Consider the following 13,609-nt stretch of genomic DNA (forward strand, 5'->3'; position numbering starts at 1 on the left):
CTGACCTTAAACGTGAGGTTGCTCCTCCCAGCCACCGCTCCTGGCCTCTGGCGTGGGTCGGCTCCTCTCGGCCGCCACCCTTGGCCTCAGATGTGGGGTGGCTCCTCCCGGCCGCCACCCCTGACCTCTGACGCAGGGTGGCTCCTCTCGGCTGTTCCTGCGCCGTCGCAGCCTTGCACTCTCACCCACTGCCCCTGACCTCGGACATGGGGTAACTCCTCTTGGCTGCCGCCGTTCGGGCATGAGGTCCTCCCAGCTTCTGCCCCCAACCTCAGACGTGGGGTAGCTCTTCTCGGCCGCACTCAGTGTGCCGGTTGCAGCCGCCTGCGCTTAATTTGCCAGTCTGTAAAATTGATGACCAGTGCAAAGTCGATTCATGAAGCAAGTCACCTAAAGCCAGGGCTCTGGGACAACCCAGAGGGATAGAGTGGGGAGGGAAGTGGGGGGAGGGTTCAGGATGGGGGAGACACATGTATACCTATGGCTGATTCATGTTTATGTATGGCAAAAACCATCACAATATTGTACAGCAATTATCTTCCAATTAAAATTATTCTTTAAAGAAATTTTAAGTAACATCAAATGATATATATCTGAGAAAAGACCATTTAGTTGGCAGAATCAGATACTCAAAAGATGACCACACTCTATTCTCAAGACCTTTTGAATATCCTATCTCAGTGAGGGAAATACTGGAGTGGGTAACCTATCCATTCTGTAGGGGATCTTCACATCCCAGGAATTGAACCACGATCTCCTGCATTGCAGGCAGATTCTTTACCAGCTGAGCTACCAGGGAAGTCTGAGATTACATTAGCAGATGGAATAAAGTGCATAATCATTGATCTTTATATCAACATTATAGGAATCAGAGAACTAAAATGGACTGAAATGGGTGAATTTAACTCAGAGGAACATTATATCTACTACTGCGGGCAGGAATCCCTCAGAAGAAATGGAGTAGTCATCGTGGTCAACAAAAGAGTCCGAAATGCAGGACTTGGATGCAATCTCAAAAATGACAGAATAATCTCTGTTCGTCTCCAAGGCAAACCATTCAATATCACAGTTTTCCAAGTCTATGCCCCAACCAGTAATGCTGAAGAAGCTGAAGTTGAATGGTTTTATGAAGACCTACAAGACCTTTTAGAACTAACACCCAAAAAAGATGTCCTTTTCATTATAGGGGACTGGAATGCAAAAGTAGGAAGTCAAGAAACACCTGGAGTAACAGGCAAATTTGGCCTTGGAATGCAGAATGAAGCAGGGCAAAGACTAATAGAGTTTTGCCAAGAAAATGCACTGGTCATAGAAAACACCCTCTTCCAACAACACAAGAGAAGACTCTACACATGGACATCACCAGATGGTCAACACCAAAATCAGATTGATTATATTCTTTTCAGCCAAAGATGGAGAAGCTGTATACAGTCAACAAAAACAAGACCAGGAGCTGACTGTGGCTCAGATCATGAACTCCTTATTACCAAATTCAGACTCAAACTGAAGAAAATAGGGAAAACCACTAGACCATTCAGGTAAGACTTAAATCAAATCCCTTATGATTATACAGTGGAAGTGATAAATAGATTTAAGGGCCTAGATCTGATAGGTAGAGTGCCTGATGAACTATAGAATGAGGTTTGTGACATTGTACAGGAGACAGGGACCAAGACCATCCCCATGCAAAAGAAACGCAAAAAAGCAAAATGGCTGTCTGGGGAGGCCTTACAGATAGCTGTGAAAAGGAGAGAGGCAAAAAGCAAAGGAGAAAAGGAAAGATATAAGCATCTGAATGCAGAGTTCCAAGGAATAGCAAGAAGAGATAAGAAAGCCTTCTTCAGCGATCAACGCAAAGAAATAAAGGAAAACAACAGAATGGGAAAGACTAGAGATCTCTTCAAGAAAATTAGAGATACTAAGGGAAAATTTCATGCAAAGATGGGCTCGATAAAGGACAGAAATGGTATGCACCTAACAGAAGCAGAAGATATTAAGAAGAGATGGCAAGAATACACGGAAGAACTGTACAAAAAAGATCTTCACGACCCAGATAATCATGATGGTGTGATCACTCATCTAGAGCCAGACATCCTGGAATGTGAAGTCAAGTGGGCCTTAGAAAACATCACTACGAACAAAGCTAGTGGAGGTGATGGAATTCCAGTAGAGCCATTTCAAATCCTGAAACATGATGCTGTGAAAGTGCTGCACTCAATATGCCAGAAAATGTGGAAAACTCAGCAGTGGCCACAGGACTGGAAAAGGTCAGTTTTCATTCCAATTCCAAAGAAAGGCAATGCCAAAGAATGCTCAAACTACCGCACAGTTGTACTCATCTCACATGCTAGTAAAGTACTGCTCAAAATTCTTCAAGCCAGGCTTCAGCAATACGTGAACTGTGAACTCCCTGATGTTCAAGCTGGTTTTAGAAAAGGCAGAGGAACCAGATATCAAACTGCCAACATCCGGTGGATCATGGAAAAGCAAGAGAGTTCCAGAAAAACATCTATTTCTGCTTTATTGACTATGCCAAAGCCTTTGACTCTGTGGATCACAAGAAACTGTGGAAAATTCTTCAAGAGATGGGAATACCAGACCACCTAACCTGCCTCTTGAGAAATCTGTATGCAGGTCAGGAAGCAACAGTTAGAACTGGACATGGAACAACAGACTGGTTCCAAATAGGAAAAGGTGTACGTCAAGGCTGTACATTGTCACCCTGCTTATTTAACTTCTATGCAGAGTACATCATGAGAAACACTGGACTGGAAGAAACACAAGTTGGAATCAAGATTGCCGGGAGAAATATCAATAACCTCAGATATGCAGATGACACCACCCTTATGGCAGAAAGTGAAGAGGAACTAAAAAGCCTCTTGATGAAAGTGAAAGAGGAGAGTGAAAAAGTTGGCTTAAAGCTCAACATTCAGAAAACGAAGATCATGGCATCTGGTCCCATCACTTCACGGGAAATAGATGGGGAAACAGTTGAAACAGTGTCAGACTTTATTTTGGGGGGCTCCAAAATCACTGCAAATGGTGACAGCAGCCATGAAATTAAAAGACGCTTACTCCTTGGAAGAAAAGTTATGACCGACCTAGATAGCGTATTCAAAAGCAGAGACATTACTTTGCCGACTAAGGTCTGTCTAGTCAAGGCTATGGTTTTTCCTGTGGTCATGTATGGATGTGAGAGTTGGACTGTGAAGAAGGCTGAGCACCAAGGAATTGATGCTTGTGAACTGTGGTGTTGGAGAAGACTCTTGAGAGTCCTTTGGACTGCAAGCAGATCCATCCAGTCCATTCTGAAGGAGAGCAACCCTGGGATTTCTTTGGTGGGAATGATGCTGAAGCTGAAACTCCAGTACTTTGGTCACCTCTTACAAAGAGTTGACTCATTGGAAAAGACTCTAATGCTGGAGGGATTGGGGGCAGTAGGAGAAAGGGACGACTGAGGATGAGATGGCTGGATGGCATCACGGACTCTATGGACATGAATCTGAGTGAACTCTGGGAGATGGTGATGAACAGGGAAGCCTGGCGTGCTGCGATTCATGGGGTCGCAAAGAGTCGGACACAACTGAGTGACTGAACTGAACTGAACTGAGCATAGATATTCAGCTGAGAATAATATAATCACAGTGTTCCTCTAAATGTGGAAGAGAAAGGAAAGAGAATTAGTGTAAAATATTTTCAAATGCTCTGCACCTAGGTCTGAAGATTGGGGAAAGACCATGAACCAAGAAATGCTGGTGGCCACTAGAAGTAAAACAGCAAAGGGAACGTATTGTCCTCTGGAGTGTCCAGGAGGATCACAGTCCTACAGACATCATAATTATAGTTCTATGAGACTTCAGACTTCTGAACAATTTTAAGATACATACCTGTTTTAAGCCACTAGTGTGGTAATTTTAAGACAGGTATTTGTTTTAAGTCACTGCTGCTGCTGCTGCTAAGTCGCTTCAGTCGTGTCCAACTCTGTGTGACCCCATAGACGGCAGCTCACCAGGCTCCACCATCCCTGGGATTCTCCAGGCAAGAACACTGGAGTGGGCTGCCGTTTCCTTCTCCAATTTAAGTCACTACTATGGTAATTTGTTACAAGAGCATGCATGCATGCTAAGTTGCTTGAGTCATGTCTGACTCCTTGTGACCCTATTGACTATAGCCCACCAGGCTACTCTGTCCATGGGATTCTCCAGGCAAGAATACTGAAGTGGGTTGCCATGGCCTTCTACAGGGTGTCTCCCAAACCAGGGATGGAACCTGAGTCTCTTGCGGGAGCAAGAACAATTTAATACAGATGTTGTTCTTGGAGTTGAGTTTAAACCTTTCAGTTCAATCAGTGAGCTACCCTTAGCTAGAGGTATTTTGTGTTGAAATTATACATAAACAGAAAGAGAAAATTGAGTCCTTTTTGAGATATTCTCATTAGCTCCTATAGAGAACTTTTCATTGCCTAAATATAAATGTGGTTCTAACTTTGAGGTCTTTGAGGATTTAAGATGAGAAAAGTAAATCATTACTAATATTAAAGGCACAAATTCTGCTTAAAAACTTTCTATCAAAATATCTAAATTCTTTCTATTTTCTGTTATTTCAAGCATCTGTTCTTTTCACTTCCATCCCTGTAACTTGCTCTCAAGGTTTCTTTCAACTTGGGATGGAATTACAAATGAGACTGTAGGCATGTACATATATGTGTGAGCATATTTATTTCAGAGAAAGGTGTATACGGATGTGGGCACATGTATACATACTTGTACTCCTAACCTTGAACATGGTTTGTGGACTCTACAAAGCATTTCTATACATTTCATTCATTTTCACAACATCCATAGGGTGTTATCTTATATTTTCATCATAAATAAATAAAACTGAGATTCAGGTCAATTAAAGTATTAACAATAGCATTTCAAAGAAATTAAAACTTGCTCTGCACCTTTTAGACTATCAAAAAATGAACCATGTAGTGTGTACTGCTAATTTATGAAATTCAGAAAATTGTATACCTTAAAAAATGGCAGTTTATTGTATGTAATTACCCTTCAATGACTTAGCTAGAATTTCAAATTTTGAGTTTTGCATTATTCAGAGTAATAAGTAAAGTCCATGTAGTTGAGTCACACTTGAAATTGAGAGGTATCGCTTTAATCAAGGATTAAAACAAAGTGTCGTTTATGGATATAGGAATAGTGAAAATAATATAAAGAAATTACTATTTGATAAACTCAGTTTTTTTCTTTTAAACTAAAGACTAATCTACCTATATCAAAAGAAGAAATTGATATAAAGTGGCTCAAAACACAATAGCACTACAACTGCACACACTATCATGGAGGTAACTTGAAAACACAAAATAGAGTCTGACAGCTGACAGTAGACCCATGAAGAAGAGAGTATCAGAACTCAGATTAAATCCTTATTGTGTATTTCTATTTGAGACTAAAGACATTTTGTTAAACCATTTCCTTTTAAGACAACTTGTTATGCAGCAACAAACTGATAAAATAATCCAAGTGAACAGCTGAGTGAAATTATAATAATATATGGCTCCTCATTGTAGGCATTTGCTCTGATACTTGAATAGCATTTATAATTACTCAGTTATTCAATTCTATTTCATATAACTGTATTAAAAACTGAATCCATCTAGGTTTTCATATAGGTAAATATGCCAGGTTAAAAGGATATGCCTGTTTGTTCAAAGCTCTGTGACTCTGAACCACAGGACCAGGAGGAATTTAAGCTCCCTAGTGACCTGTACTTGGAAAGAGATATATATATTTATATTGCTCATTCAACATCTTTTAGTGGTCATGATGAAACTTAGAATGAGGAAGATATTTCATTTAGAACAATGAAAAGAATCATATTTATAGGCAAAAATGTAAGTTGAAAATGAAAGATGATTCAAAAAAAATATAATTACACCAAACAATCTTTCATGCCAATGATAAATTCCTTTATATATGGACACTGACCTTACGTACATCAGTAAGTAAATTGTACACCAGAAAAAATAATTTGCATAGTTAAAATCTGGTATAAATATGTGCTTCATTTTAGTTAGGGTCATCTTAGACTCTAGACTTTATTACATCAAACTCTTTTTTGAAATTGGTGTTTCACATAGACTACTAGTGGAGACATGCATTGATGATCAGGTTTTCCAGTGACTGATAATGGTGGCTCAGCAGGTAAAGAATCTGTCTGCAATGCAGGAGATGGAGGAAATGTGGGTTAGATCCCTAGGTAGAGAAGATCCCTTGGAGTAGAAAATGGTAACCCACTCCAGTATTGTTGCCTGAAAAATCCCACAGCGTTTGGTGGGCTACAGTCCATGGGGTCGCAAAAAGTCAGACACGACTGAGCAACTGAGCACACACTGGTAACCAGTATGCACACTGAGCTAAATAAAGAACAAGATCCTATCAGGAATAAAATGGAATGCCTTGTTGTGAAATACACTATATGTTAAAGTCTACAATTTGAGGAAGAGAAATTATGGTAGTGATGCGCAAAAGGAATAATGAATAGAAAGTGATAAATTGAGGTTTCATACTTTATACTCTTATGAAATTATGTCATTGGATGGATTCAGTAGTCAAGATAGTTTTTCTTTTCCAAAAGGTAACAGAACTCAGGATTATTCACTCAGTAAAATGAAATAAACTTGATCTGTATATAACATTTCACAAAGAAACCATTCTTAGGAGATGCACCCAGTCTTATGAGATATATGGGCATTTCCATATATTTCACTTAAGGACGTGAATCAATTTGGGAGAGTATAAAAATGACAAAGGATAAAGCATAGATGACAGAACAGAAAAGTTAGTGAAGCAAATTGCTGAAATTGTATAGAGAAGTTGAAATCAAAGAAATGGAAATAGAAGACAATAAGTTGAAGGAGCAAGTGCCATTTTCACAATCTGATCAAAGAAGTATAATATGTGGGCCTAAGGCTTTAACCTGGCTATCATCTGCATTTCTTTAGCCCAAGGACAAATGACCTTGATATAGTTTCCATCCCCAAAAATCTTTTCAGAGCCTTCTTTATGTCTTTATTTCTTAGACTGTAGATGAAGGGGTTCAGCATGGGTGTGACCACAGTGTACATCACTGAGGCTGCAGCACTTAACAGCGAGCTGTGGGTAGCAGCAGAGCTAAGGTACACTCCCTAAACTTGTACAATAAAATAAGGAGACCACTGAGAGGTGAGATGCACATGTGGAAAATGCTTTACACTTCCCCTGAGCTGAAGAGATTCTATATAGAGAGGACACTATCTTGGAGTAAGAGCAAAGGATACCAGTGAGGGTACCACCACCCAGAAGTCCAGCTCCAATTTGCATCATCATGTTATTGAGAAAGGTGTCAGAATAGGCAAGTTGGACCAGCTCTTCTATTTCACAAAAAAAGTGAGGGATTTCCAAGTCTGTACAAAAGGACAGTCTCAGCACCATTAAGCTGTGTAACAGGGAATACATAACACTCATTATCCAGGATATCAGAACCAGCAGTCCACAGAGCTGGGGGCTCATGATGACCATGTAGTGCAGGGGGTGGCAGATGGCCACATACCGGTCATAGGCCATCACAGTCAGGAGAAGGACATCTAATCCTGCAAAGAGAATGTAAAAATACATCTGGGTGATACAGCCTTCATAGGTGATAACTTGGCTCTGTGTCTGGATGTTCCACAGCATCTTTGGGATGGTGAAACAGATGTCTACAAAGGACAGGTTGGAGAGGAAGAAGTACATGGGGGTGTGGAGATAGGAGTCTGAGCTGACAGCCAAGATAATGAGCAGGTTTCCAAACACAGTGATCAGGTACATGGAGAGGAAAAGCCCAAATATGAGGGGCTGCAGTTCTGATTCCCCTGAAAGTCCCAGAAGAAGAAGAAAATTCGAGCTTTGTGTACCATTTCCTGATTCCATGTGGTGGAGGTGACTATTGGAGGGAAAAAAGAAATAACATGAGTAGTTTTCACTCAAACCGGCCTAACTCACATAGCTGAACTATTTTAATTTCTCTTTGCTGTCAAGGAATTGATGTTAATATGTTTAGTTCTGTTCAGTTGCTCAGTCATGTCCAACTCTTTGCAACCCCATGAATTGCAGCACACCAGGCCTCCCTGTCCATCATCATCTCCCGAAGTTCACTCAAACTCACGTCCATTGAATCGGTGATGCCATCCAGCCATCTCACCCACTGTCATCACCTTTGCCTCCTGCCCCCAATCCCTCTCAACATCACCCCCAATCCCTCCCAGCATCAGAGTCTTTTCCAATGAGTCAACTCTTCACATGAGGTGGCCAAAGTACTGGAGTTTCAGCTTTAGCATCATTCCTTCCAAAGAACACCCAGGACTTATCTCCTTTAGAATGGACTGGTTGGATCTCCTTGCAGTCCAAGGGACTCTCAAGAGTCTTCTCCAACACCACAGTTCAAAAGCATCAATTCTTCGGAGCTCAGCTTTCTTCACAGTACAACTCTCACATCCATATATGACTACTGGAAAAACCATAGCCTTGACTAGATGGACCTTTGTTGGCAAAGTAATGTCTCTGCTTTTAAATATGCTATCTAGGTTGGTCATAACTTTGTTATATGGAGATAAATCCTCCTTGAGGGTATACCTTATTTCACCTCTGACTAGAAATTTTTGTCCCATTCTCAACAAATTCCAAAGGCTTCTTAATTTACAGTTTTAATGAAAACTCCTTTCACGCATTTCAGAAATACTTATCGAGAACCAACAATGCTCCGAGCACATATAGGGAACAGTGTTCATAAACAACACTTCCACAATCCAAGGGTGGTTAAAGGTGATATTCAAATAAGTATAAAATATAATATAGCAGGAGATGACAGATACTATGAAAAAACAGGTATAAATGAGAGAGGAGTAGGTGTTATTTTGTACTGAGTGTTCAGGTAAGGCCTGCAAACAAGATGATAATTGAACCAATTCCTCAAAAAAGAGAGAGAAGGAACTAGTGTGATGTTAGAAATGTGTGCCTGGTGGGAGCTAGAGGGAGCTGCCACTGCTAAGGACCTTAGAAAGATGCTGGTTCCACATATTCAAGTCCAAATAAGGAGGCCAGTGGGGCAGAGGAACAAGCAAGAAGGGGAGTGACTAGAGATGGTGTCAGGGATGCTGAGGAATAAGGTGGTCTCTCTGTGACAGCTGACACTTCAGTCCACACAAAATCCTTCCTTTCATGTGATTCCTTGTACTTTACGAATTTAGTTTACCATGGCATCCTGTGAATTGTAAACATATCATATCCTCTTCTTAGTTCCATCTTCTGACTAAATCCTGGTCTCTGTATTATGTCACCTTAATATAGGAGGCTGTTTCCCTAGAGGATCAGACAGTGAAGAAGCTGCCTGCCATGCAGGAGACCCGGGTTCAATCCCTGGATTGGGAAGATTCCCCTGGAGAAGGGAATGGCAATCCCCTCCAGTATTTTTGCCTGGAGAATTCCATATACAGAGGAGCTTGGCAGGCTACAGTCCATGGGGGTCACAAAAAGTCAGACACAACCGAGTGATTAACACTTTCACTTCACTTCCTCTGCTTAAAGAACTGCTTTCACCCCAGTCACAGGCACACACACCACATCATCATGAGGTGTGTCCCTACTATGTATTTCTTGCCTAGAAACACTTTCTTCAGGCCATGAGTGGTTACAAGTCAAACTGGTCAGATCAGATTATCTTTCATTTAAGGAATATATCAATATTACCCAGAAATTTCAATTCACAAGCTTCCCATGGACCAATAGACATGGGGTTCCTCCTTGGTATGGCCACTTTCTGCCCTGTATTTAAAGTAATACTTTAAAAAGTCTGAGAGAGACAGAGAGAGAGAGAGAAGACTGGACACAAGGGCCTTAGGGGAAAATTATATAATAAGCCTGAATGGCCCCTTCAGATGATGTGATGAATTAAAATTTCCTTGGTTTGGCAACATTCCAACTCCAGTTACATCTCCTTGATGCTCAGAAAAAATAATTTAAAAAAGGAAAAATACCTTTATTACTTTGATAGAAACAATGATACATTTATGGCGCAAGACACCTGACAGATTGAATACCCCAAAAGAAAAAAGAGCAAAGTGCAAAAGAAAATAATTCACAAAATGAACCATGCAAACTGCAGCCAAAAGTGGGTACTGCTTTATATGAAGCAGTAGAAGACTTGTTTTTCCTGAGCCTGACTCACTTATTTGAATAATTTTTTTCCAACCCATAGTGGTAAAGAACCTGCCTCCCAGTGCAGGTTAGACCTAAGTGATACAGGTTTGATCCCTGGGTTAGAAAGATCCCCTGGAAGAGGGCACAGCAACCCACTCCAGTATTCTTGCCAGGAGAGTCCCATGGACAGAGAAGCCTAGTGGGCTTCAGTCCATAGGGTCGCATAGAATTGGACACAACTGAGGCAACTTAGCACACAGCACACACCCACAGAAGCAGGTAAGCCATGTCCCAGTTTTCTTGTGGGGTGTGTTTTGTTTGTTTTTCTTCAACTTTTGGATTTATCTTACTCCTTAAGTAAATTTCGTGGGCATATCCCAATTCTCATCTGGTCTACAATTAACATGCAAAGGGCTTTCCAGACCACACTCTATAATTTCTACAGACTTCATGACAATTCACCATTTCACCCTGGATAAATTTCTTCATATGATTTATGCCTGAGACATTATGTATGATATCATTTACTTCATTATATTGTGATTTTGCCATTATAATGCAAAATCTTAATCATTTGAGACTTCACCTGCTTTGTTCCCTGTCCCTTTGTCAAAAAGCTATGTGAATACATGTGCACTTGTATAGGAACATATTTAAATATAAATGAAGTTACAAAATAAAAAGAATGGCAATGAAAATGGAACAGGCTTAAATATAACAGTAACGAATCAACTGTATTTTTTTTAAAGAAATCAAATAAAGCATCAAAAACTAACTGAAAATGATATCTAAATGGTAACTATTTAATGAAATCACATAGATTAGAAATTAAATTGGCAAATGTGTAGACATGAAATGATATAATATATAATGTTCCTAGAATCATGAGGCTTATATTCAAATTTTACTGAATGTGCTTTATGCATCTCATTCCTTCTTCTAATTTGACTTTAATTATTATCATTTCATTGGCAACACTGAGCCTTATGTTACTGAGGTCAAACATTGCTTTCCTTTAGTCCTAACTAAACACATTTATTTATGAATCAGGGTAGCAAACTACCACACTAACCTCTGGTATCTGAGCTAGGATGGATAAATGTTCCAGGCTTGCATTCTCTCTAATTCTCCCACAGCATCTACTGGGCTCTCAGACTCACCTGGAAGGGGACTGAGAGAAAGGTCTTTGTGTGAAAGTTCAAATATCTCCTGGAAGGTTGATATTGGTGAATGAAACTCTGTCCCCATAAGACAGCTGGAGGGAGAGAAAAAATGTTTTACAGTCAGACTCAGGTCTCCAAAGAAAGCATGTTCTGTGACATCCAAGACTTCTCAGGCTGGGATGAGACTTTATAGTTTACAGAGTCTATAGACTTTATAGACTTCTACAGACTCTATAGACTTTATAGAGACTTTATAGCTCACTTAGCTTCTCATTAGGCATTTTTTAGTTGTAACGCCCATACTCTGTACCTGATTTCCCTAGGGGACGGGGTGTGGACAGAAAGGAAAATTTCCCTGTTCTTTCTATGTCCTAAGAGACCAGGTTACAAGGCAAGTGAATTCTGTTTTTATTATTCCTTCTCAATTCTCCTGCACCCAGAGGCTTGTCAACTACAAATTGGCACTTGCCAAGAGCATTTGCCAGCGACTGAAAAACAACAAGGGATTTGCCATCTGCGTCTGCTGACTTTGAACCCTGTGTTGTTGCAACTGTTGACCTTCAACACCTGCTGAGGGAGTTCAGGGTGGAGTGAGGCATTCTGTGCTCCAGGGAATCTGGTGGGACAGGTCTTTAGATAGTTAAATATTTTCAGGAACTGATTTCATGATCCCAATCTTTGCATCTTCTTTATATCTAGAAAAGCACTAAATCCCTCTGTAGTGACATCAGCTACTCCTAACTAGTAGAAAACCTTCTGTAAAGAAAGCACTTGGTTGCATTGAATTCCCCCTTCACCAAAATCTTATATTTTGACCTTCCCCAACTGCCTCTATGGAGCAGTCTCTCAGAGATATCTGAGGTGCTATCTCCCGGACTGCAGTCCTCATTTTGCCCCTAAATAAAACTTAACTAGCAACTATCACATTGTGCATTTTTTTAAGTACACACTCTAATATTAAAGGCAAAAGGTTGACAGAATTGAGGTGAAAGTATATACAATTGACATATTTAAATGGGCATTATAAGATGGTTACATCTCTTTTGTTTAATTATATTGTGGAATAAGCATGTTTCACTGGTACTGCTTCTCCTGTGTGGTACTATAAGACAAGGCATATAAATCTACATCTCAACAACTATTAATTGAACTTACTAAAGGAAACCAATAAGGTGACCTGAGCCATGTGTGCCCATGTGTGAGTATGTGTGTGTGTGTGCACGTGTGTATGCTCACTTACTCTTGTCTGACTCTTTGCAACCCCATGTTCTGTAACCCTCCAGGCTTCTCTCTCCATAGAAATTTCCAGGAAAGAATGTTGGAGTGGGTTGCCATTTCCTACACCAAGGTATCTTCCCAAACAGAAATCAAACCCTCATCTCCTGTTGCTCCTGTGTTAGCAGGCGGTTTCTTTACCACTGAGCCACCTGAGCCATGCTGCTGCTGCTGCTGCTGCTGCTGCTAAGTTGCTTAAGTCATGTCCAACTCTGTGTGACCCCATAGACAGCAGCCCACCAGGCTCCCCCATCCCTGGGATTCTCCAGGCAAGAACACTGGAGTGGGTTGCCATTTCCTTCTCCAATGCATGAAAGTGAAAAGTGAAAGTGAAGTCGCTCAGTCATGTCAGACTCCTAGCGACCCCAGGCTCCTCCATCCATGGGATTTTCCAGGCAAGAGTACTGGAGTGGGGTGTCATTGCCTTCTCTGCACCTGAGCCATACAAACTAGTAAAAACTGGAAACTAACATTCGAGACTAATAAAGATAAAAAAAATAATGATTTTGCTCTGAATTGAACTGCTAAACTTGGAAGATCTCTGCTGAATGCCTTAAACAAACCTTTGAAAATGAAAGTGTTAGTTGCTCAACTCTTTTTTGACCACATAAACTGTAGCCCACCAGGCTCCTCTGTCCATGGAATTCTCCAGGCAAGAATATTGGAGTAGGTAGCCACTCCCTTCTGCAAGGGATCTTCCTGACCCAGGGATCGAATCCAGGTCTCCTGCATTACAGGAAGGTTCTTTATCATCTGAGCCACCAGGGGAGCTCCAAAACCTTTGAAGGTATTGAGGGAGAGTGTAATTTCCTCGGTTCTGTCTCTCTGCAGCAAATATTTGAAATGATGAATGGACCAGTGTTATAGCTCAGTTTTATTAGGAAAAACAAAGAATAGTACACACTCGAGGAGTGAGGGTGGGCCGACCCAAAAGATTAAGAGAGGCTCAGATCCTTC

At 40.7% G+C, this 13,609-nt stretch overlaps 1 pseudogene; it reads right to left on the reverse strand.

Moving 5' to 3' along the window:
* Window positions 1–6,985: 6,985 nt before the first annotated feature.
* LOC120864636 lies at window positions 6,986–8,015 on the reverse strand (annotated as a pseudogene).
* Window positions 8,016–13,609: the final 5,594 nt, after the last annotated feature.

The sequence above is a fragment of the Oryx dammah genome, unplaced genomic scaffold, assembly GCF_014754425.2.
Source record: "Oryx dammah isolate SB20612 unplaced genomic scaffold, SCBI_Odam_1.1 HiC_scaffold_5, whole genome shotgun sequence".
Classification (NCBI taxonomy): domain Eukaryota; kingdom Metazoa; phylum Chordata; class Mammalia; order Artiodactyla; family Bovidae; genus Oryx; species Oryx dammah.